Source organism: Myotis daubentonii, chromosome 12 (assembly GCF_963259705.1).
Source record: "Myotis daubentonii chromosome 12, mMyoDau2.1, whole genome shotgun sequence".
Taxonomy (NCBI): Eukaryota; Metazoa; Chordata; class Mammalia; order Chiroptera; family Vespertilionidae; genus Myotis; species Myotis daubentonii.
The window spans coordinates 22961014-22982823 of NC_081851.1; the positions used below are offsets into that span (position 1 = coordinate 22961014).

The following is a 21810-nucleotide window of genomic DNA, read 5'->3' on the forward strand; positions in this document are numbered from 1 at the left end:
TATTTGACAACTGTTCCCTGGGCAATGCTTGCTCTATAAGTTGTTCCTCTCCACATCTGTGTGTGACTTACTTTGTAGTCCAGCTTATGTCCTGTCTGTGTGGCCATGTTTTGCCAGAATAATAATGAACACATGGTCTGTTAACTTAACAGAATTGCCTTACTTGATACTTTATTAGGATACCCAGGCTGTCTGGTCGCTATACTATTTGTGAGAAATGGGGACCAGCCTTGAGCTTCCCATAAAAAACTGGTGCTTTGTGTGGACGAAAAGGGGGGACCTGCATGGCTTACAAACTCAGAGACCTAAAGTAACCACAAAGGATGGTCTGAAATTGAACTTTAACTAAGAGCAGTTATGGTGGGCAGTTACATTCTAGGCCTGTATCTTCACTGACAAGGTCAACCTTTACCTTAACTGAGCCTATTGTCTTTTTGTATCTATAATAACATACCCTTGAAATATCTGGGTAATTTGTAACTTCCCTTTTTCTGGACCCCTTGGGGCACAACCTAATGTGCTGGGCACCAAGACAGATACCACAAGTTCCTTCATTGCTATCATGTTAATTGTTCCTGCACCCACCTAAGTATGTGTCTATCATTTTACTTTTTATCCAATCCCAGGGATTTCCTCCCTCCCCCACTTTGCTTTCTCCCGCCTCTCTAGTCTATCACCAATGGATTTCATGTAACCCACCTACATCCCTTCCTTTGATTGCAATGTATAAATTAGATGTAACCCGCCATTCTCCCAATTCGATGAGATTCTGTTTACCGGCAATTGTCGACAGATTGGCTCAAATAAACTCACAAAAACTCTTTACAGGTTTGAATGTTTTTATGTTAACATTCAACTAGGGTGTGAGAACAATAAAGAATAGCATATCAATAAAAAAGTGTTAACAAACCTGCATGCACTGGCTAGGTGTTTTTTGACATATCATTAATAAAAGAACGCAGGTAAAAAATAATCTTAAAAATATTAAGCTTAAGACAAAGCATTCTTGTCCACAACCAAGGGAGTTTATTCAGCGTTTGATACCTATTTCTTTGTTACGGGCTGGGGCCACAACGTTAGTAACAAAGAAACAGAATTTCCAGAGGATGAGGCCCAGAAATCAGGATTTTAAAAAGATTCCCAGGTGATTCTAATGTGCAGCCAAGGTTGAGAACCACTGGGCTAGAGAGAATCAAATAAACACAGGTTTACCCAAGTCCAACAGGCAGCTTCGTTCCCAGAGCTGAAAGGACCAAGCGGCCTTTTAGATCGAAGCCATTATAACACTTCAGAAAACGGAACGCAAGTCTCTGACAATGTGGGTAAGACAATCAGGAATAAAAAGTTCCTGGAGACAGTGAAACAAAGCTTTCCAGCCTTTCTGGAAATCACGCTTCCCACATGGAACATTTTTAAAACAGCATGTCTCTTTAATACACAGGGTAATTTACTCCTTAACATTTACATGGCATTTCACAGTTCCAAGTGTCCCACGATCATTAATTATTCAGCTTTACTAAGTTTGTGACATAATTAATAGGATGGGAGCAGCCTCCTAGAACATATTTCAAAAGGACATTCTCTACAGGGAGGCGGTGCTCATGCCGGCGCTCCTGTCAGACTCACAGGCGGTCACGCCGTTCAGTCCACTCTGGGCCCCTCAGCTCCACAGAGAAGGTGCTCTCCACATCTCGCCCGAAACCCTGTGCCCCCGGCCAGGTGACAGTGAGCATTGTGAGGCGGGTTTTCTACGAGTGCGAGTTCCCAGGCAGTCTACACCCACAGCTGCCTGACCCCGGACACTGCCCGCCCTGCCCTCTGTCCACCCCACCGGACATAGCAGGGTGTGGCACCAAACGAGGCCTTAAAAACTCACAACCCCAACAATGATGTCATCACAGTGTCGGGTCATTTTACAAATTCCATTTGTCCCCACCCTCTTGACTTTCATTTTTAAATGCTGAGATTACAGTGTACCCTGTTCTATGGCTGTTTGCCTAAAATACTGTCCACTAAAACCAGACACTGCCACACCTGGTCCACTCCTTGGGGGGATATCTGCACGCCTGCCCATGCCTGCGCCATACTAGGTGCTGGACGCCCACCAGGGCCAGGAAGGCCAGGCCCAGCCACTGAGCTCACAGCCTGGCACACAGAACAGAGCAGGAAGGCCGTGTGCCAATCACCATATTTCCCATTTGTAGCAGAAGACCCTTTCAGGACCCTTCACCAGTGATAGCAAAGGAAGAGACCGACCACAGCACCTTCTCATTTCATTTTGTTGAAAAGTAATTACAATAATTTCCCAGAGTTGCTCATCAAATTTTCTGGTTTGAGTGTGCAGTCTCAGCCTGGGCCCAGCACACACAGACACTCAATGTCTGCAGAACGAACAAGTTTAAAAGATGGGTGTCATCTTTTAACCAACTGGGCCATGCAGAGAAAGCCCAACAAAGAGGCCTGCTCAGGACCTCAGGGGTCGTTGCTGATGCTAGATCTGAGCCCGTCCCTAGTGTGCCTCAGTTTCCCCATTGAGGCACACGTAATCATCCCATTTCCTCGTTGACCCTCAGGTCAATTGGGATGACAGGCACAGAGCCGGAAGAGGCCACCACGGGTCTGCGTGGCCGGCCTCCGGTGCCTTCCATCATGGGGATAAGAAGGGGACTTCAGCTAAGGTTCCTCCAAGATTCAAGGTGACTTCACAAAACTAAGGGGATTTCACAGCAAGACTGAATTCCCAGCCTGAAAACTAGCAGGATCTAGCAACTCTGGACCCCATTCCTATGATGTTATCAGCGGGAGCTCAGAGGCCTCTGACCCCCTCGGTTGGGGCCTGGCTGCCCCCCGCAGCCCCCAGAGCCCTGTCACTCACTGGCATTACCTGCAGGCCTGGGAGACTGATTTTCAGCCCCTGCCACAGTAGATCTCCTTTTTCATCCGGAATAAATTCACACCAGCATCCTAACTTGATCAAGTTCTGTGACCATGAGTCTGTGAATTCATTAGGAGATATCCCAGGGGAGACTGCCACTGCTCTGCCAGCTCCTACAGAGTGTCACCCAGGTGCCTCAGCTGGGCATTCGGGAGCTGGCTCTGGCTGCACTTGAGTGTCCCAACCATCTGTTGACCTCAAGAAGGAATATACCTGCCAAGAAGGACTCCTGGTGGTTAACTGGGCTCAAAATCATAACAGAGACGGGGAGCCGATGTTTGTACAGGGGCCTCTCATGCAAACTGCATTTCCTGGGAAAGCTGCAGACTGGGCTGCCCAGCCTCCGGCGCTGTGTTCCTGCGGCCTGAGCCGACCCTTGTAAAGGGGCTCCAGGTGTCATCTTTTAACCAATGGGCTGAGACCTGCCCTGTCCAATCAAAACTGCATTTGCATCTTTAACGACCAATAAGAGCAGCTCTGTAACACCAATCAGAATGTGTTATTCCAACCAATCAGGCTGTGCAAACTTGGGTTCTTCATTAGCATAAAAACGGACCAATCAGGAACCAGGATGAGAACTTTCTCTATAAAAAGGGGCCTTCCCTTAGTCTGGGGGGAGCACACTTTCAGTTTCCACCTGAGGCTATGTTTCCCCGGCTGCAAACTGCTCACCTGAACAAAGTTTCTCCTTTCACCACCCAGATTGTGGACTCCTGTCGGCCTTGGATTAGTGGGAGGGACCTTTTGTTGATGGTTTTCTTGCTAAGACCCTGCAGACCTCTGTCCAGGCAGAGCCCTCTGTTTGCAGCCAACCTCACCCCTAACTGCCACACGTCAGTTAACAGCCCGTCAGTTAACAGCCCGCTTCCAGTGAGATCTTCTCCCTCCTCAGCACACTCTTAACCCAAACCAGTCTGAGCAGAAAGCTGTTTCCCTCAGAAAGCCCAAGCGTTTCATGCTCCTCCCACACGGGAGCACTTTTCCCTTCGCACTGGCGTGTGCACCTGTATTAACCACAGGTTTCGATGCGTTGACATCTGGGCCCTGGCTGACACCGAAGGGGCTGCCCCTCCCAGGGCCAGCCAGTTCCTAGAGAGAGCAAATGACTCCTCTGCGAGCACATTTCCAAGGCAAACCTAGTCAACGTGAGCCCACACCCCCAGCCAGCCGCCACCTCTGTCCTGCTCTTCCACTCAGGGCCATGCTTCTCCCCAGGGCTGGGTACCAGCCAACCAGGGACAGCCCCCAGGCACCAGAACCTTCAAATTTATCCAGCTAGCCAGCGCTAGCCCTGTTAGCCTGCTGCCCTCCCTCCCCGTTTCTTCCCCTTGAAACCACAGTGAAGGCTGGTGTCCAGGTCTCCCCTTGCTCCCTCTGCCTCCTGACGGCCCTGGTGCTTCTGGGTGACCCCTCCTCTTGGGAACTGTGAGAGCAGCTTATCTTCTCAATGGCAGTCACCACCACCCCGAATAGTAACAAAGCCCATGTTGTAAACAGTCGCTGTGGCAGGACTCAGAGCTCGCTGAGGGCAGGCTGCTGCACCTTCGGGTGCCCTGCCTGGCCAGGTGTGGTCCCCAGGAAAGCCGGAAAGAGGAATGACAGACTGGAGTTGGGCCAGGTCTCAGCAGCTCCGTCCCCGCCCCGGCCCTCCGCATGCTGCCCACCGCTGCGCCTGGAACGCTTGCTTGGTACTCAGTGTTCTGATCCAAGTATCTGGGTGGAACAGTGGGCAGTGAAGACGGGGTGGAGGAGGCAAATAAGATGAGGACCCAGCCTGACCCAGCCCCACCCACTGCTGGTTTGTTTTGTGTTTTTTGCTATGGACTGAAAAGAAACCAGTGAGGGGGGAGAAGGCAGGCAGCACCACGCTTCCCGTCCCGCTGGCCCGACACTGACTCCCCAAAGCACTGAGACAAGTTCCCGCCAGCCTTGCCCCGAGATGTGTCCTTTGGCTTCGCCAAGGGAATGTGTGGCTCTACAGCTCGCGGTCCTTCTCCTGCCCAGAGATGCAGCCAGAGGTCAGCCCGACAGCCACCAACCGCCCCAGAGCTGGCAGCCTGGCTCCAGCAGCGGCAGCAGAGAGGCGGGCCTCAAGACCGTGCCCTGAGAGGGCGTGGACGGTGCGGGCGCCCTGCCCTGCGGCTCTGCGGTCACCCTCCTGACCGCACTGAGCGCCGCGCAGGCCCAGGCCCTCCTCTGGCTGCCAGGTCCTGGGGCTCAGCCCTGTGGCCGGCCAGCAGGACTACACCAGGCGCCCTTGCTGCTCCAGGTCACCATCTGTACGGGCACAAGGTTCTTCGGTCCTTTTCCTCCACTGGGTTACTATTTCTCTTTAAAAATACATGTTGCCGAAGCCGGTTTGGCTCAGTGGATGGAGCGTCAGCCTGCGGACTGAAGGGTCCCGGATTCAATTCCGGTCAAGGGCATGTACCTGGGTTTCGGCCACATCCTCAGGAGATGTGCAGGAGGCAGCTGATCGATGTTTCTCTCTCATCGATGTTTCTAACTCTCTATCTCTCTCCCTTCCTCTCTGTAAAAAATCAATAAAATATATTAATAAAAAAATACATGCAAATGCTATATTTTTCTCTGTAAACATAATTTATATTTCAGCTCTGGAAGAAAACTCAGTCACTGAGCTCAAATTTTTCCTGATCTTTAAAAACAAGTGACGTGTGTGCACGCGCACGTCCTCCACGTGCGGAGGCAGCCGCGGCTCCGAGTGCTGTGAACGACGCTGTGTAAAATTACGGATTCGAAAAGCTATTTCTGGATCCCAGCAACTCATAAGAAAGAGGGGAAACGTCTATTTTGGGTTGTTTTATTTCATTCCCACTCAATTCTGAACACGGCTGCTTAGAGCAACATTCATGGGAAGTGACACGGCTATTAATCAGCAGCGGCTACTGCACGGCAGCCGCGCGGGGAGGCCGCCCGCCTTCCTGCGCTCCCTCCGGTCGCTCCTCCCAAAGGAGGCCAGTGACCTACTAAAAAGATAATTGCTTCGCGTGTTTCCTGCTCCGCAGCGTCATTGCATCGGCCTTCTCTCTGACATCCCTCAAACCAGGAGGGGAGCTTTGCGGCTGGGCCTTTGCCTTCACCCCAAGACTTCCTGGGGTGCCAGCCGCCTTGCAGGCAACCCTGTGCTGAGACATCGGGCTCAGCATGTTGCATCCCCCGGTTTTGGCGGTCAGACTTCCCGTGTGTGTGGCACAGACACATGCTTCTTTGACTGTCGCCTTCGTTGCGACAGGGCCCGAAGGAAGCGTTCTCCACGTGCCCTTCCAGCTGCAGAATTCCCAGTGAAGAACTGTGCACCTTCCCACGCCCTTCCTTCTCCCGCCCTCAGCAGGCTGTCAGCCCAGCACCCGGCCGGGGAGATGACCCCCAGTGGTTGGGATGAGCCCAGGACTGTTTTTAAACAGGTGCTTTGTTGTCAGTGCCAGAAAGGCCAATGCAGTCCTCTAACGGGGACCCCGAGCCGGGCTCTTTCTGGCGCTGGTGTGGCTCCAAGAAGGCATCGCATTGGGGAAGCCAGGCCGGTCCTCAGCACCCAGCTCGGTGGCTTCCAGCAGCAGGAGCGGCACCACGGGCCTGCGCCCAGCTGCACATCCCTTCACAGCCATTGCTCCTCCACCTGCTCTGTAGGGGAGGGAAGGTGAGCGAGTTCAAAGTCCAGCCAGCCCTTGGCCTCCGAGCAGGAAAAGGATGGCACTGAGAAGCGAGGGCGGGCAGGCCTCAAAGCAGCCTCCACGGAGCCCGGTGCAGTGCCAGCACCGAGAGACCCCGGGGCAGACCAAAGGGGAGCAAAAACAAGGGCGCTGCCAAGACCCGGAAAACCACCAGGACTCCAGGGAGGAAGCCAGGGCAGACCAAAACCTGGAGAAGGAGGAAGAAGAGGGCATCTCGCAGGAGTCCTCCGAGGAGGAGCAGTGGCCGCGCCACCCCTTCATCGCTAGGAGCAGGTTCCTTCTGGGCAGCTCCGCTCCCACTGCCCCGCCCCTTCCCCTGGCCCGGCCACCCTCCCACACACACCTGCGCCCGCCTGCCGGGCCACACCATACTGCACACCAGCTGGGCCCTGGCGGCCCGAGCAGGGAGCAACTCTCCTTTGGTCTGGTTCCCAGCAATCCCCTCACCCCAGGCCACCCCTGCCCTCCTGACAAAGCTGACGTCCTACTTAGCTGCACCCCATGTCTGCTACCTGCCTCCCTGCTCCCTCGGTGCTGGTTAGGCTCCTGGTTTAGGGGGTCCCTTACCCAGGCTTACCTCTGGCTTCCCATTAGTGGGCCTGGGAGGGCTCCCCTGGCCTTAAAGGGGCCCAAGCCCCATCTCACTCTGACATGCCCACTCCACTGTCCTGGCAGCAGCACCTGTGGCCACGGATAGGGCTGTTTGGCCCCAAGATGCCCCAAAGAACCTGTGTCTCACCAGGTGCAGCTCACACCCTCTCCTTCTTCCATGAGGTGCCTAGGCCTTGGCCCAGGTTGAACAGAGCCCCTGGGGCACAGGAGAGAAGGCAGGAGGGGTGTGAGCCCTCGACCCCATCTGCTTCCACTCCCTCACATGGGCACTAACAAGGAGCTAGCCTTGCCCACTCCCCTCCCCCCCCGCTCTCCCCCCCCCCCCCCGCCGCAGGTTCTGGTTCCATCTTTCCTCTGTTCACAAACTGCCTCCGCACAGTTGTGCTGTTTTTTTTTCCATGTCTCATTCTTAGACATCTGTCACTGCTGCTGCTACCAGCGCCAAATGCTCATCCTCACTACCTCCTGTTCTGCCCACACTTCCCTCCAAGATGCTCTTGGGAAGGGGCCGGAGGCAAAGCAGGCTGGGAATGGACTGCCCCCCAGTCCCAGGGAAGGTGGGACTCTGCCCCCAAGCTGCTGCAGCAGAGTGAGCGGGGGGCCTGTGCTGACAGCAGAGAGTGTAGGGCCACCTTCTCCCCGTTCTGCCAGGAGGAGGTAGCCATTATTTGTCCCAGCCTAGGTCACCCCTCTGGTTTCCTATTTGCAGTTATTTGAATAAAAATATATCCTTTTTCTGGGAAAAAAATACGAAAGGAAGGAAGGGAGGGAGGGAGGGAAGGAGAAAGGAAGGAAGGAAGGAGGAAGGGAGGAAGGAAGGAAGGAAGGAAGGAAGGAAGGACGGAAGGAAGGAAGGAAGGAAGGAAGGAGGGAAGGAGGGAGGGAGGGAGGGAGGAAGGAAGGAAGGAGGGAAGGAAGGAAGGAAGGAGGGAAGGAAGGAAGGAAGGAAGGAAGGAAGGAAGGAAGGGAGGAAGGAAGGAAGGAAGGAAGGAAGGAAGGAAGGAAGGAAGGAAGGAAGGAAGGAGGGAAGGAGGGAAGGAGGGAAGGAGGGAAGGAGGGAAGGGAGGAAGGAAGGAGGGAAGGAAGGAAGGAAGGAAGGAAGACCTGAAGGGAGCAGGGAGCCACGCGAACGCGCAAGCGCAGACCCTGGTGCCCATGTGTCTCAGCCAGACTGGGCAGAGATACAGCCCTGGCCAATCCTTTCCCCTGTTCTCAAAGGCCCCCCCAAACCAAAACGCCAGGACATGAAGGTCCCACACAGAAAGCCGTGGGTCTCAAGTTGTGGCCAGCGTCCAGTGGCCACTGGCATTCAGCCCCCCGAGGCCACCGAGTGTAGTGCCCCATGGAGCAGGCTGCAGGACCACGGGTGGGAATCGTGCCGTCTCCCCCCACAAGCAGATGGAAAACCTTGTGGAGACCCCAGGAGCCCTTCAGCTAGGAGATGACATGGGGCAGAAGGACCTGTAGCGCTGTCTCCATGCTTCCAGCGAGTGGCCACTTCCGGACATTACAGCCCGAGGGTGTAGCCAGTGTAACCCTGACTATCAGGAACCAGGAGAGGCGGGCCCGAGTCACCTGGGTCTGAAGGTTGGCCAACTCCGGCTTCTTCCTTGAGGGCTCATTGTACAAACAAGAGTGGGTCTGCCCAACACACCGAGGCTGAAACCCCTTTACAATAGACACCAGTGAGCAGGGCTGCCTTGCCATTGAGTTCATTCCGGGTACGCTTCTGGAACCTCATGCTGCCCCGGGAAGCCAAGGGACCAAGTCAACATCACGTCACCCCAGGCATCGCAGGAGGGGAGGCAGGAGATAGTGGTTAAAACCCAGGCTCTGGGTCAGACACACCTGGTTTACACAGAGATCTGACACCTGCAGTGTTATTCTGGGCAAGTCCCACCAATTTGCGGCCCCTCAAACTCCTCAGCCACAAGAAGGGTCTGAGAGTGATGGTGAGGGCTGAGATATTTCTGTACCTGTTTAGTACCATGCCTGACACATAGTAGGTGTTCAAGGCGTGGCAGGGGCCATCATCACACTCATTACCATTATTCCCAGTTCCTAGGACTCCCCCGTATTCTATTCATTCTTGAGCTAGAAAAGCCATTTAAAAATCTTCCCAAAGAAGCACTCTTCCTTTTTATTTAACCCAAACAAAGCACTAACCTGTCCTGTGTCACTAAAACTGCTATGAAAATAGTTTCAGAGGAAAGAGGAAAGTCTCTTTCACTGAACCTTAGACACTGAAATTGCTGACAGCGAAGAAAGCAGGCTGTCTGCTGAAGCTAGAAAAGGGGCGTGTGTGTGTGTGTGTGTGTGTGTGTGTGTGTGTGTGTGTGTGTTAGGAAGCATATGAAACTCACTAAGAGCAGCTGCCCCTTTCCAGCACACAAGTCACACACAAGTCAACTCTTCTTTTCAATTCCAAGGGAGGGACAAAGTGGACAAAACAAAGCCAGAGAAGGTGGTGGCAACCTCCATGTTGCCATCGAAGCAGCAGCTTTTGCCAAGCGAGCCCACAGCCGCCTCTAGAGAGGACCCTGAACACTGTTCAGATAGTCCCCACGCCCAGGAAGTTAATTCACTTCCCAGAATTACAGCCTCAGTAATATCCGTGAGTGGCATAGTGGTTCATGGTAGTTGTCAGAACTGCGACTCCTTGAGATTTCTCCTTTTTATAAAAAAATCATATCCTAATGAATACAAAAAAAAATGACGGTGTGGGAGACATGGAGCCATAAATTATAGCTGAGCCTGCCTGTGGTGAGCTAATGATTTCACTGTGGAATTATTTTCATGTTTTTAAAAATTGCATCTGTATAGAGAAGTCTTCCATCATGAGCACCACTGCAGAGATCCTGCAGGAGCCCCCAGCGCTTCAGCCACTGGAGTGCGGGAGCAAGCGGAGGTGCCCCTGACAGCCAGCTCCTCTCTCCTCTTCCCCTCCATCCTATGGCAGGTGCAGGGTCTGTGTGCATCCTGCCTGCCCCACAGCCAGTCAGAGCCTGCCGACATTCTGGGGGGTCAGTGTGTGTGCAGTGAAAGAAAAGAGGCAGACACGAAGGCCCACACAAGCTCCAGGTTCCCCCTCACGGAGGGTGAGCATCAGATGACAGCCATCGTTAGGGTTGGCATCCATGTATTAATGCTTTCGGCTGACTTTAGACTCTCCCTGGCCATGGGACAAGACTGAGGACTTAAGGGCAGGCTGCTGCCTTCACATTCCCTTTTAGTCCACAGCCTTAAAGGTAAAGCAGGCTGTCTACTGGAATGCTAGAAAAAGTGTGTGTGTGTGTGTGTGTGTGTGTGTGTGTGTGTGTGTGTGTGTGTGTGTGTTAGAAAGCATATGAAGCCCCCTGAGAGCAGCTGCCCCTTTCCAGCACCCAAAAATGCCAGTAGACTCTTCTTTTCAAACTCAAGGGTCTTTCAATCCATTAACATGGTATATCTTCCCAGTTCTTTAGATCATCTTTTATCAATATTTTATAGCTTTCAGCCTATAAGTCCTATACATGCTTTGTTCCATTTGCACCAAATGGAATTGTAAATGGTATTCTATTTTAAATTCTGGGACCTTTGTATTCATTGCTAGTATATAAAAATGCAATTGACTTGGTATGTTTATTTTGTAACCTATGACCTTGCTGAACTCACTTCTTAGTTCTAGCACTCTTCTGGAAATTCCTTGGAATTTTCTACATAAACAGTTACATCATCTTGTGAGCTAATGGGAAAAATATATATTGGTCTTTGATCCCAGATTCTGGCACAGAGCTCTTAAACCTTTGTCATTTGCCGGGTAATAAGGGAGTCTTTTGTTCTAATGTGGTGACTCGGAGTGCGCTCCTGATAACTCCTGGATGAGGGCTGGTCACCTGCAAAACTAAGCCATGATTAGAAGCTTGGAATTTTCAACCCCACCCTCCATTCTCTTGAGGAAGAGGAGCTAAAAATGGAGTTAATGATTGATCATGCCTGTGACTAAGCCTGCATAAAACCCCAAAAGTCTGAAGTTCAAAGAGCTTCCAGACTGACGGATACACCACACCCGTAGGATGACACACCCCAACTCCACGGGGACAGAAACTCCTGTACCGAAGACCTTCCCAGACCTTATACTAAGCACCTCTCCATCTGGCTCTTCATCTGTGTTCCCTAACCTACCTTTCAATAACCATTGTTTTCCTGAGTGCTATTGGCCCCCCTAACATATGAATCAAACTTGAGGGTGAAGTCATAGGAGCCTCTTCTCTGTAGCTGGTCAATCAGAAGCACAGGTGATAAGCGGAGCTTGTGACTGGGGTCCGAAGTGGGGGTAGGGACAGCCTTGTAGAACTGAGCCCTTACCTACGAATCTGACACTACATCTAGAGCATTGGTTCTCAACCTTCCTAATGCTGTGACCCTTTAATACAGTTCCTCATGTTGTGGTGACCCCCAATTTCATTGTTACAAATTGAACATAATCAAAGCATAGTGATTAATCACAAAACAATATGTAATTATATATGTGTTTTCCTATGGTCTCAGATGACCCCTGTGAAAGGGTCCTTCAACCCCCAAAGGGGTCGCGACCCGCAGGTTGAGAACCGCTGATCTAGAGTGTCAGAATTAAGTTGTAGAACGTCCAGTTGGCATCAGACTTGGTTATTGTTGTGGGGAAAAACCTGCACACATTTGGTGACCAGAGTGTCAGAAGTGAAGTGTTCTGGGTGAGCAGTAAAGGAGGCTCAGAGGACACAGTAACACACGGTAGGAAAGAACTAGGTTTTTCCCTACACGTTAGGGGCAGTTATAGAATATTGGGGACTAGCTCTTAGTTATAAGAAATATTAATCATATTCTGTTCACCGTGATTGTTCTGTTCTGATTAAAGAAAGCACATTCTAACCTGGCTGGGAGTTGTCTGCCCCAGAACCTGGGAGTCAACCTTGGAATTTAGTCCATTCTCATTCAAGAACTGTTATGTTGCCCAAACAATGGAGTTCCACCCCAGCCCACATTGCCTGTCCCCATGCCTGTAATACCCATTTTGCATGCCCACTCTTATTCCTTTTGCCTACTTCCCCAGGTAATTTTGGTCCTACCCAACATAAGCAGCTGGCTTATGGGGATTGCAGAGCAGACTTTTGTGGATGAACTACTGCGCTCCCATACCACTGGCATTTTTTGGAATAAACACTCCTATGTGATTCAACCCTGTCTCTGCTTAATTGGCTTATGTAGTGACAGGCAGCGCAGGCCCATTGGTTGTCTGGTTTCATACAGAGAAAGAAAACAAATTAGATTTTTCCTTTTTTACATCTGAATGTAAAACAATTTTATTACTTCTTTCACAATCTATTTGGTTTTTATTTCGTTTTCTTGCCTTATTGCACTGGCTACAACTCCCATCACTATTTTGAATAAGAATAGTGAGAGCAGATATTCTTGCCTTATCCCCATAGAGGGAACATTCAGTCTTTCACCATCCTATATAATAAAGAGGTAATATGCAAGTTGACCATCACACCCTCACAAGATGGCCACCCCCATGTGGTCACAAGATGGCCGCCCCCATGTGGTTATAAGATGGCTGCCACAAGATGGCCAGCAGGGGAGGGCAGTTGGGTGGGGACCAGGCCTGCAGGGGAGGGCAATTAGGGATGACCAGGCCAGTAGGGGAGGGCAGTTGGGGGCTATTGGGCTATCAGGGGAGGGCAGGTGAGGGTGACTGGGCCTGCAGGGGAGGTCAGTTGGGAGCAACCAGGCCAGCAGGGGAAGGCAGTTAGGGGAGACCAGACTAGCAGGGGAGGGCAGTTGGGGGCAAAAAGGTCAGCAGGAGAGGGCAGTTGGAGGTGATTGGGCCTGCAGGGGAGGGCAGTTGGGAGCAACCAGGCTGGCAGGGGAGGGCAGTTAGGGGCGACCAGACTAGCAGGGGAGGGCAGTTGGGGGTGAACAGACCAACAGGAGAGGGCAGTTGGGGGTGATCAGGCCAGCAGGGGAGCAGTTAGGCGTCAATCAGGCTGGTAGGGGAGTGGTTAGGGGGTGAACAGGCTGGCAGGCAGAAGCAGTTAGGTGCAATCAGGCAGGCAGACAGGAGAGAGGTTGGGAGCCAGCAGCCCCAGATTGTGAGAGGGATGTCTGACTGCCGGTTTAGGCTCAATCCCTAACCAGCAGTCCAACATCCCCTGAGGGGTCCCAGATTGGAGAGGGTGCAGGCTGGGCTGAGGAACACCCCAAATTTCATGCACTGGGCCTCTAGTAAAGTATAATGTTGAATTTATGCTCTTTTTATATGGTAATATTCCACTTTAATAGAAAAGATCCCTCTTATTATTTTAAAGTTTGTTTTATTCACCTGGGCATGTTTAAGATCCTTTTTTTCTTTTTTAAAATTTACTTATTTTTCCTTTTTATTGAATTGATCAGGGTGACACTGGTTAACAAAAGTATGCAGGTTTCAGGTACACAATTCTACAACACATCATCTGTACACCATATTGTGTGTTCACCACCCCAAGTCAAGTCTCTATCCATCAGCATTTATCCCCCCTATACCCTCCTCCACTTCCCCAACTCCCTCTCATCCCTATAATCACCACACTGTTGTCCTTGACCATGAGTTTTCTCTCTCTTTTTTTTTTTTTGCTCAATCCCTCCCCCCTCCCCATGCAGCCCCTCTCCCAAAAGCTGTCAGCCTGCTCTCTATCTGCATCTGTCACTATTTTGCTTGTTAGTTCTTTTTTTATTTTTCATTAGATTTCACATATGAGTGAAATCATATGATACCTGTCTTTCTCTGACTGCCTTTCAATTAGCATAATGTTCTCCAGATCCATGCATGCTGAAGCAAAAGGTGAGAATTACCTCTTTTACAGCCGAGTAGTATTCAATTGTATAAATGTACCACAGCTTTAGAATCATTGATTAGCTGCCTCCAACATGCCCCACACTGGGTAACATGCTCGCAACCTGGGCATGTGCCCTGACTGGGAATGGAACCATGACCTCCTGGGTCACAGGTCGACGCTCAAGCATTGAGCCATGCCAGCTGGGCTACCACAGTTTTTGTTATATACTTGAACTTATGCTCTTTATCAAGTTGAGCACATTTCTCACTATTTCTATTTGAATGAGTTTTTATCAAGAATGCAAGTTAAATTTTTCAAATGACTTTTCTACATAAACTGATAATAATTACGTGATTTTTTCTTCTTTAGCTTGTTAATATGGTGGATTACATTGGTTTTTGAATATTAAACCAGCATTGCACCCCTGGAATAACCCTCACTTGGTCATGTTGTATACATCTTTTTATCCATTGCTAGATTCTATTTACTAATATTTTACTAAAAGTTTTTGTGACTATATTCATAAAGAATATTGCTCTGTAGTTTCCTTTTATTATATTGTCTCTAATTGGTTTTGAGATCAGGATATGGTTATTTCTACAAAATGAATTGGAATTCCTCTTCTATTTTCTAGAAGAGTGGTTCAGTATTGTTAATTCTTTGTTAAATGTTTGGCAGAATTCTCCAATGAAACCATCTGGCCTGGGAATTTTTTCAAGAGTTTTAAAATAATTCAATGTCCTTAATAGTTATAGGGTTATTCAAACTGTTTCTCAGATTGTGTGTTTTGTGTTTTGGGAAGTAATGATCCATTTCATCTAAGTTTTTAGATTTATGTTTACAGAGTTGTTCCCACTATTCCCTTATTATCTTTTTGATGTTTTCAGTGTCTGTGATATTACCCCGTTTCATTAATTTGTGTTTCTCCTGGTTTGTTTGTTTGTCAATCTTAGGTTTGTCAATTTTTTTTTTTAAAAAAAGCTCTGCTTTATTTATATTCTCTATTGTTGCTTTTTTCAGTTTCATTCATATCTACTCTTATCTTTATCTATTCATTTCTCTGCTTCCTTTCACAGTTTATTTTGTTCTTTTCCTAGGTTAAAGAAGAGCTTAGATATTAATTGGAGGTGGAAGCAAGATGTTGATTTGGGACTTTTCCTCTTTACTGTGTATGCATTAGTGCTATAACTTTTCCTCTCAGAACTGCTTGGGCTGTATCCCACAAATTTTGATATATTGTATTTTCATTTCCATCCAGTTCAATATGTTTCTAAATTTTTTCTTGAGAATTTCTCTTTTTACTATGGTTATTTAGAAGTGTGTTGTTTAGTCTACATGAATTTGGAGATTTTCTTTCTATTATATTTCTCTTGCAGTTTTCTAGTTTGAATCCATCATGATAAGAAACGTACTCTGTGTACCTTTTTTTAATGTGTTACAGTTTCCTTTATGGTACAGGATATGGTCTGTCTTGGTAAAGTCAGGAGGCACTTGAAAAGAATATGTACTCTGCTTTATTTATTTATTTGCTTATTTATTTTTGGTAGTGATCTACAAATATCAGTTAGATCCTGTTGGTTGATGATGTTGTTGAGTTTTCCTGTATCCTTGTTGATTTTCTGTCTAGTTGTCATACCAATTGCTGAAAGAAGAATGATGAAGTCTCCCACTACAATTGTGGATTCATCTATTTCTTCTTTCAATTCTACCAGCTTTTATATCACATATTTTTCAGTGCACATTTAGGATTACTATACTGGTATCTTTTTGATGGAGTGGCCCTTTTATCATTATTGAATGTTCTTCTTTGTCTTTGGCAATTTCTCTTCTCTGAATTTTATCTTATATAAAATTAATGTAGTCTGCTTTTCTTTAGCTAATCTTTCCAAAATTTATTTTTCCATCCTTTTTCATTCAACTTGCCTATATAATTATATTTGAAGTGAGTTTCTTATGGACAGCATAGAGTTTGGTTATAATCCACTTTGCCAACCTGTGTTTTCTAACTAAATTATTTGGACCATTTACATGTAGTACAATTATTGATATGTTAGGGACTAAGTCTGACTTTTTTCATTGTTCGCTCTGTTTTTCATTTCTCTATTTTATTATTCTTGCCTTTTTTTAGATTGATTGAACATTTTAAAAATTCCATTTTGATGTATATATAGCATTCATGAGTGCATCTGTCTGTATAGCTTTTTTAGGGATTGCTCTAGCTATGACATTACATATACATGTTTATCACAGCCTAATGTGTCAATATTTTACCAGCTCAAGAGAAGAATAAAAACCTTACCTCTCTTACATCCCTTTACCCTCCCTCCTCTGTGTATGATATAATGGTCTTAATATTTCCTCTACTTTCATTTTTCATATCAGACAGCATTATAACTTTTGGTCCAACTATCAAACATAATTTAGGAAACTCAAGAGAAGAAAATTTATTGTATTTATCTACATTTTTATTATTATGTTCTTCCTTCCTTCCTTTCTGATGCTCCAAAGTCCTTTCTTTTGTTTTCTTCCTGTTTAGAGAATTTTCTTTATCTATTCTTTTATGATAACCTGAAAAATTCTTTTAATTTTCATTCATCTGAAAATGTCTTGATTTCTTTTTCATTCTTGACTGATGTTTTTGTTGGTATATGGTTCTAACTTGATAGTTCTTTTAAGTGCTTAAAAAGAGTCATGCTTCCTTCTGGCCTCCATGTTTTCTGATGATAAATCTATGATTCAAACTGTTCCTTTCTCACTGCTTTCAAGATTTTTTCTTTGTTTTTAGTTTTAAGAAGTTTCACTATAATGTGTGTTGGAGTGACTTTGTATGGGTTTATCCTCTTTGGAGTCTACTCAACTTCTTGAACCTGTAGGCTATGTCTTTTGCTAAATTGGGGAGTTCAATCATTATTTCCTGGCGTGTATTCTCAGCCCTGCTCTTTTTCTCATTTTCTTCTGAAACTTCAAAGACATAAGCATGAGATCTTTTGTTATAGTCCCACAGGTTCCTAAGGCTGTCCTTATTTATTTTTTAGTCTAGTTTCTCTATGTTGTTCAGATTGGGTTATTTCCATTGTTTTATTTTCTAATTCACTGGTTCTGTCCTCTTTCCATTCTACTGTTGAGACCATATACTAAATTTTTTACTTACGTTATTGCATATTTCTATTCTAATATTTCCATTTGGTTCTCCTTTATATCTTCCATTTCTTTGCTTAGATTTTCTACTCTTAGCCAAGACTTTCTATTTTTCTTTTCATGTTTCGAGTGTGTTTGTAATTACTCTTTGAAGCATTTTTATGAGGACTGCTTTAAAATATTTTTCAGGTTATTCTCACATGTCTGTCATCTTGATGTTGACATCCATTATTACTGTTTTTTCCATTCAATTTGAGAGCTTCCTGATTCTCTGTGTGACAAGTGATTTTTATTGGAACAGGTGCATTTTCAGAATGTATTGTGAGACTCTGGATCTTATCTAAACCTTCTGGATTTCCCTGACACAATGTAGCAAGGAAGGGAGTCATTCCTGACCAGTGGAGGTAGAAGGGTAGGTTCTCACTTGGTCTCCATTGGCACCCAAGTCATGGGGCTGAGTTCCTCATTATTGCTGGGGAGGAGTGTGACTTCTGGCTCCCCAGGTAGTCTCCACTGACATGCAGTGGGTGGAGTGTCATTGCTGCTGAGTGGTAGTGAAAGTTCTAACTTTCCCGTTGGCCTCTTCTGACACCACTGCAGTGGAAGGTGGGAGGAGGTGCGGAGTAGAGGTTGATGTCCATGCTCCCCATGTGGCCTCCACTGACACCACAGATGTGGAACCCCTCCCCCCTGCCATGGTGAGAGTCTCAGCTCCCTTCATGGCCTTCTCTGACAAGACCATGTTGGTGGAGCAGGGGCACCTCGTTATGGCATAGGTAGAGCAGAAATCTAGGCCTTTGCTGGCATGGGGCGGGAGGGCACAGTTCTTTCTATGGTGTTTGACTAACGTACACCAATGCTGTCTACATGTTGTCTGTTTTGCTAAGGGTCCTTTCCTTTGGCTAGAGAAAGCCGACTTCATTGGAACTGTTTTTTGGCTGTTCTCATTGGTTCTTCCGGGTTGTCAGCTTCCTTGGTACCCAGTCTAGGGTAGATGAGACAAAAAGGGTACAAGGGATTGTCCACTATGTCATTCCTTGGATTCAAGGCCTTGCTGGTCTGCTTTCTTATCTCCACCTTTCAGAGTCTCCTTATATTTGTTTTATATGTAATGTCGAGGCTTTTTGATTGTCCTTAGTGGGAGGAATAGAGAAAAATACACCTACTTCATCTTCCCAGAGTGAAGTCCCATTGTAAGTTCCCAACCATGACATATTTGGGTTTAAATTTTAGTAAGTTCATCTGGCAGAAGTGTGATAATGGATTGATAATAATAGACTTATTTAGCTTCCACATACATAAAGAGAGACAGAGAGACAGAGAGAGAGAAGGTCATGCAGAGATGTTAATATATAATATGTCCTTCCTTTTAAAAATCTCTTAAAGATATACCACTACTTTCATAATAATCTATCGTGTATAAGGAAATGTTATATGGCAAATGTGTATAAAATTACAGACACCTCAATCCAGAAAAAGGTAAAATGGACAAGTATGTGTGTTACTATCAAGGGTTAATGAATATCTCCAGCATATATTAATATATTCAATTAGTAATATATGATGAAGAGTTCTATATCCTGTTTTTCTGTTTATCTAGTAATATTTCATTGTAGGTAATTTCCCATGTCATTAAAATTCCTTGAAGTCACAATTTTAATGATTTCCTCAAGGTAAATGTCTAGAAAAAATATTACTGGATCAAAAAAAAAAAAAAAAGTAATCCTTTTTTAAAGATCTTGACACATATCACCAACTAACTTTCCAAAAAGATTGTATAAATTTTTATCCCTTTTCTAGGGCATAAGAATGCCTATCTTAATACACTTGTGCCAGAGCTGAGTATTGTTCTTTCCAAAGTTTTTGCTAATTTAACAAAGTAAAAACTGACCTCATTTTAATTCACCTTTCTTTGATCACTAATAATTTAGTTTGTTACATATTGATTAGCCATGAATATTTTTTCTTTAGTTTGTAGGTATTAATTTGCCATTTATATACTGTGGTGCTAGCATTTTTCTTATTTATACATAGAGGCTTTTTATATATTAAGGAAATTAAACCATTTTTAGTCATATTTGCTTAACTATTTCTCTACTGTGCCATGTTTTCTACCTTTGCTTTTGAAATATGTACATTTTTAAATTTTTACATAATCACTTTAACACTTTTTTGGGGGGGATTTTTTTTCTCTTAGGAATGTTTTTGAAACTACGCAAAAGGATGAGTCACTTTTTCCCTTCATCAATGTTATTTTGCGGTTTGTTTTAACTTTAGAGATAAGCAGAGGTGAGAAATGTAGGTCTAGCCCAGTGAGATACAGGAATAAATCTGCTAACATGGTTAACTGCAGCAAATGTCACTCGGCTGACCTGACCCAAGAAGGATCTATGAAGGTGAACAGACTCTTGCTCAGATCTGCTTAAAATAGCCATTCCCTGGTCCCAGACAATTCCCTTGATCTTCCTCCTTCCAATCGACTTGGCAGGCAAGTCCTTGCTTTAACCTCTCTCCCACTTTACTCTCTAATCTGCCAGGAAATTAATGCAAGTCCCGAGCCTCCCTAAACACAGCCTTTTCCAGGCGTGCTTTTTCATCTTTGATTCTCAAATTGAAATAATATGTAAAAGCAAGCCTTGCTATTCTGTTGGCAACAGCATATGTGCCTTCAAGAAATATTTATTTTAGGAAAACAATCTCTTTGAGTGGGTCTGTATTGTAATAACCACCCCTCCCAGCACAAACTAAACACTTCAGTCTCCATCTGTTTCTATCTACCCAGTTCTTGGGCCTCGTTTATGTCCAGCATCTGAATGTCAGGTGTCAGTTGAACACATCTGTCCTTAAAGCAATGAAAAGTCCCCTCGGCTGGAGTTGTCCCAAGAACACTCCCCCATCGGTTTGCTGCCCTGGGCCCGAGGTGGACCTACAGGTGCCTGTGACAGGCGCAGGTTCCAAGGGCTTCATTTCCTGACATTCACCCTTCACCACCCAGACTCCCTCCCATGCTTTACCCTGAAATGTCCACCACCCTGTTACCTGGCCCCAGGCCTCCTGAACATTCCAGCGGGCAGTGCCATCATCTGCGTTATGACGAGCCCAGCTCATTTCCTCATACTGATGTATCCTTGCACATAATTAAAAATTTAAAACAAAATAACCCGGCCGTTGTTTTCTTTACAAAAAAACATTTCCAAAGTTAACAATTTATTATTCCTGTGACAAAAATAATTCATCAGCTTTGCAAGGATACTGCCTGGAAATAAACTTCCACAAGGTCATTTGAGTTTTCGTGTATGATCTTAGGATACTGGAAAGTTTCCAAATCATGGGATGCTAAAGAATGTGACGCAAGGTGACAGCATGGTGAGTGCACTTCGAAGGGGCGCAGGGAGGCGAGTACAGGCTGGACCCCAGAGACGCTGCCAGGAGTAAGAAGCCAGGGTCCCTGTTCCACACTCTCAGCTCTGAACCTGGGACAACAGCAAACCTCTGGCCTTTGCCCCTGAAGGAAACCTGACTTCATCCCTAGCTGGACTCAACCACATTTGCTAACCTGCATACAATGGTACTGATACCTAAATACTTCACTTAACCACTGTCATACAGATTTAAACAGAATTCAAGAGATGCACCTTAGATTCAAAGATACACATAAGTTCAAAGTGAAATGATGAAAACAGGTACATCATGCAAACAGCAACCAGAAGAGCTGGAATGGGTACGCTAATATCAGAAAATAGACTTAAAAACAAAAATGTTACTAGAAATACAGGAGAACACTCTATAAGGAAGAAATAAGCTACCTCTGTTTACAGATACTGTGATTTTGTATATAGAAAATCCTAAGGAATCCACTAAAAATCTGTTAAAACCAATAAACTAGCTCAGCAAGGTTGCAGGCTATCAAAATCAACATATAAAAATTAATTATATTTCTGTACACTAACAATGATCAATCCAAAAATGGAATTAAGAAAACAGTTCCATTTATAATTGCACCAAAGAGAATAAAATACATAGGAATAAAAATTTAACAAAAGAAGTGTAAGCCTTATACACTGAAAACTACAAATATTGTTGAATAAAATTACATATCTAAACAAACGAAATATATCCCATTTTCCTGGCTGGAAGATTTAATATCATTAAGATGGCAATGGCCCCCAAACGGATCTACAGAGTCAATGAAATCCCCATCAGAACCCAAGCTGCTTTTCAGAAATTGACACAATGCTCCTGAAATTCCAAAAAAATAGAAGGGACCCAGAATAGCCAAAACAATTAAAAGAAAAAGAATTATGCAGAGCTCACACTTCCCAATTTGAAGTCTTACTGCATAACTACAGTAATCAGGACAGGGTGGTATGGCATAGGAGAGACACATAGATCAATGGAATCAAATGGAGAGTCTAGTAATAAATCCTTACATTTGTGGTCCGTTGGTATTTCCACAGGGTGCTGAGGCAAATCAATGGGGAAAGAGCAGTCTTTTCAACAAATTGTACTGGGACAACTGGGAATCCACATGCAAAAGAATGAATTTAGAGTCCTTCCTTAGACCATACATAAAAATTAACAAAGTGAATCACAGACCTAA

At 46.0% G+C, this 21810-nt stretch overlaps 1 pseudogene; it reads left to right on the plus strand.

Annotated features, from left to right (window-relative positions):
• Positions 1–8824, plus strand: part of LOC132213933 (high mobility group protein HMG-I/HMG-Y-like) — a 56861-nt pseudogene extending 48037 nt beyond the window's left edge.
• Positions 8825–21810: the final 12986 nt, after the last annotated feature.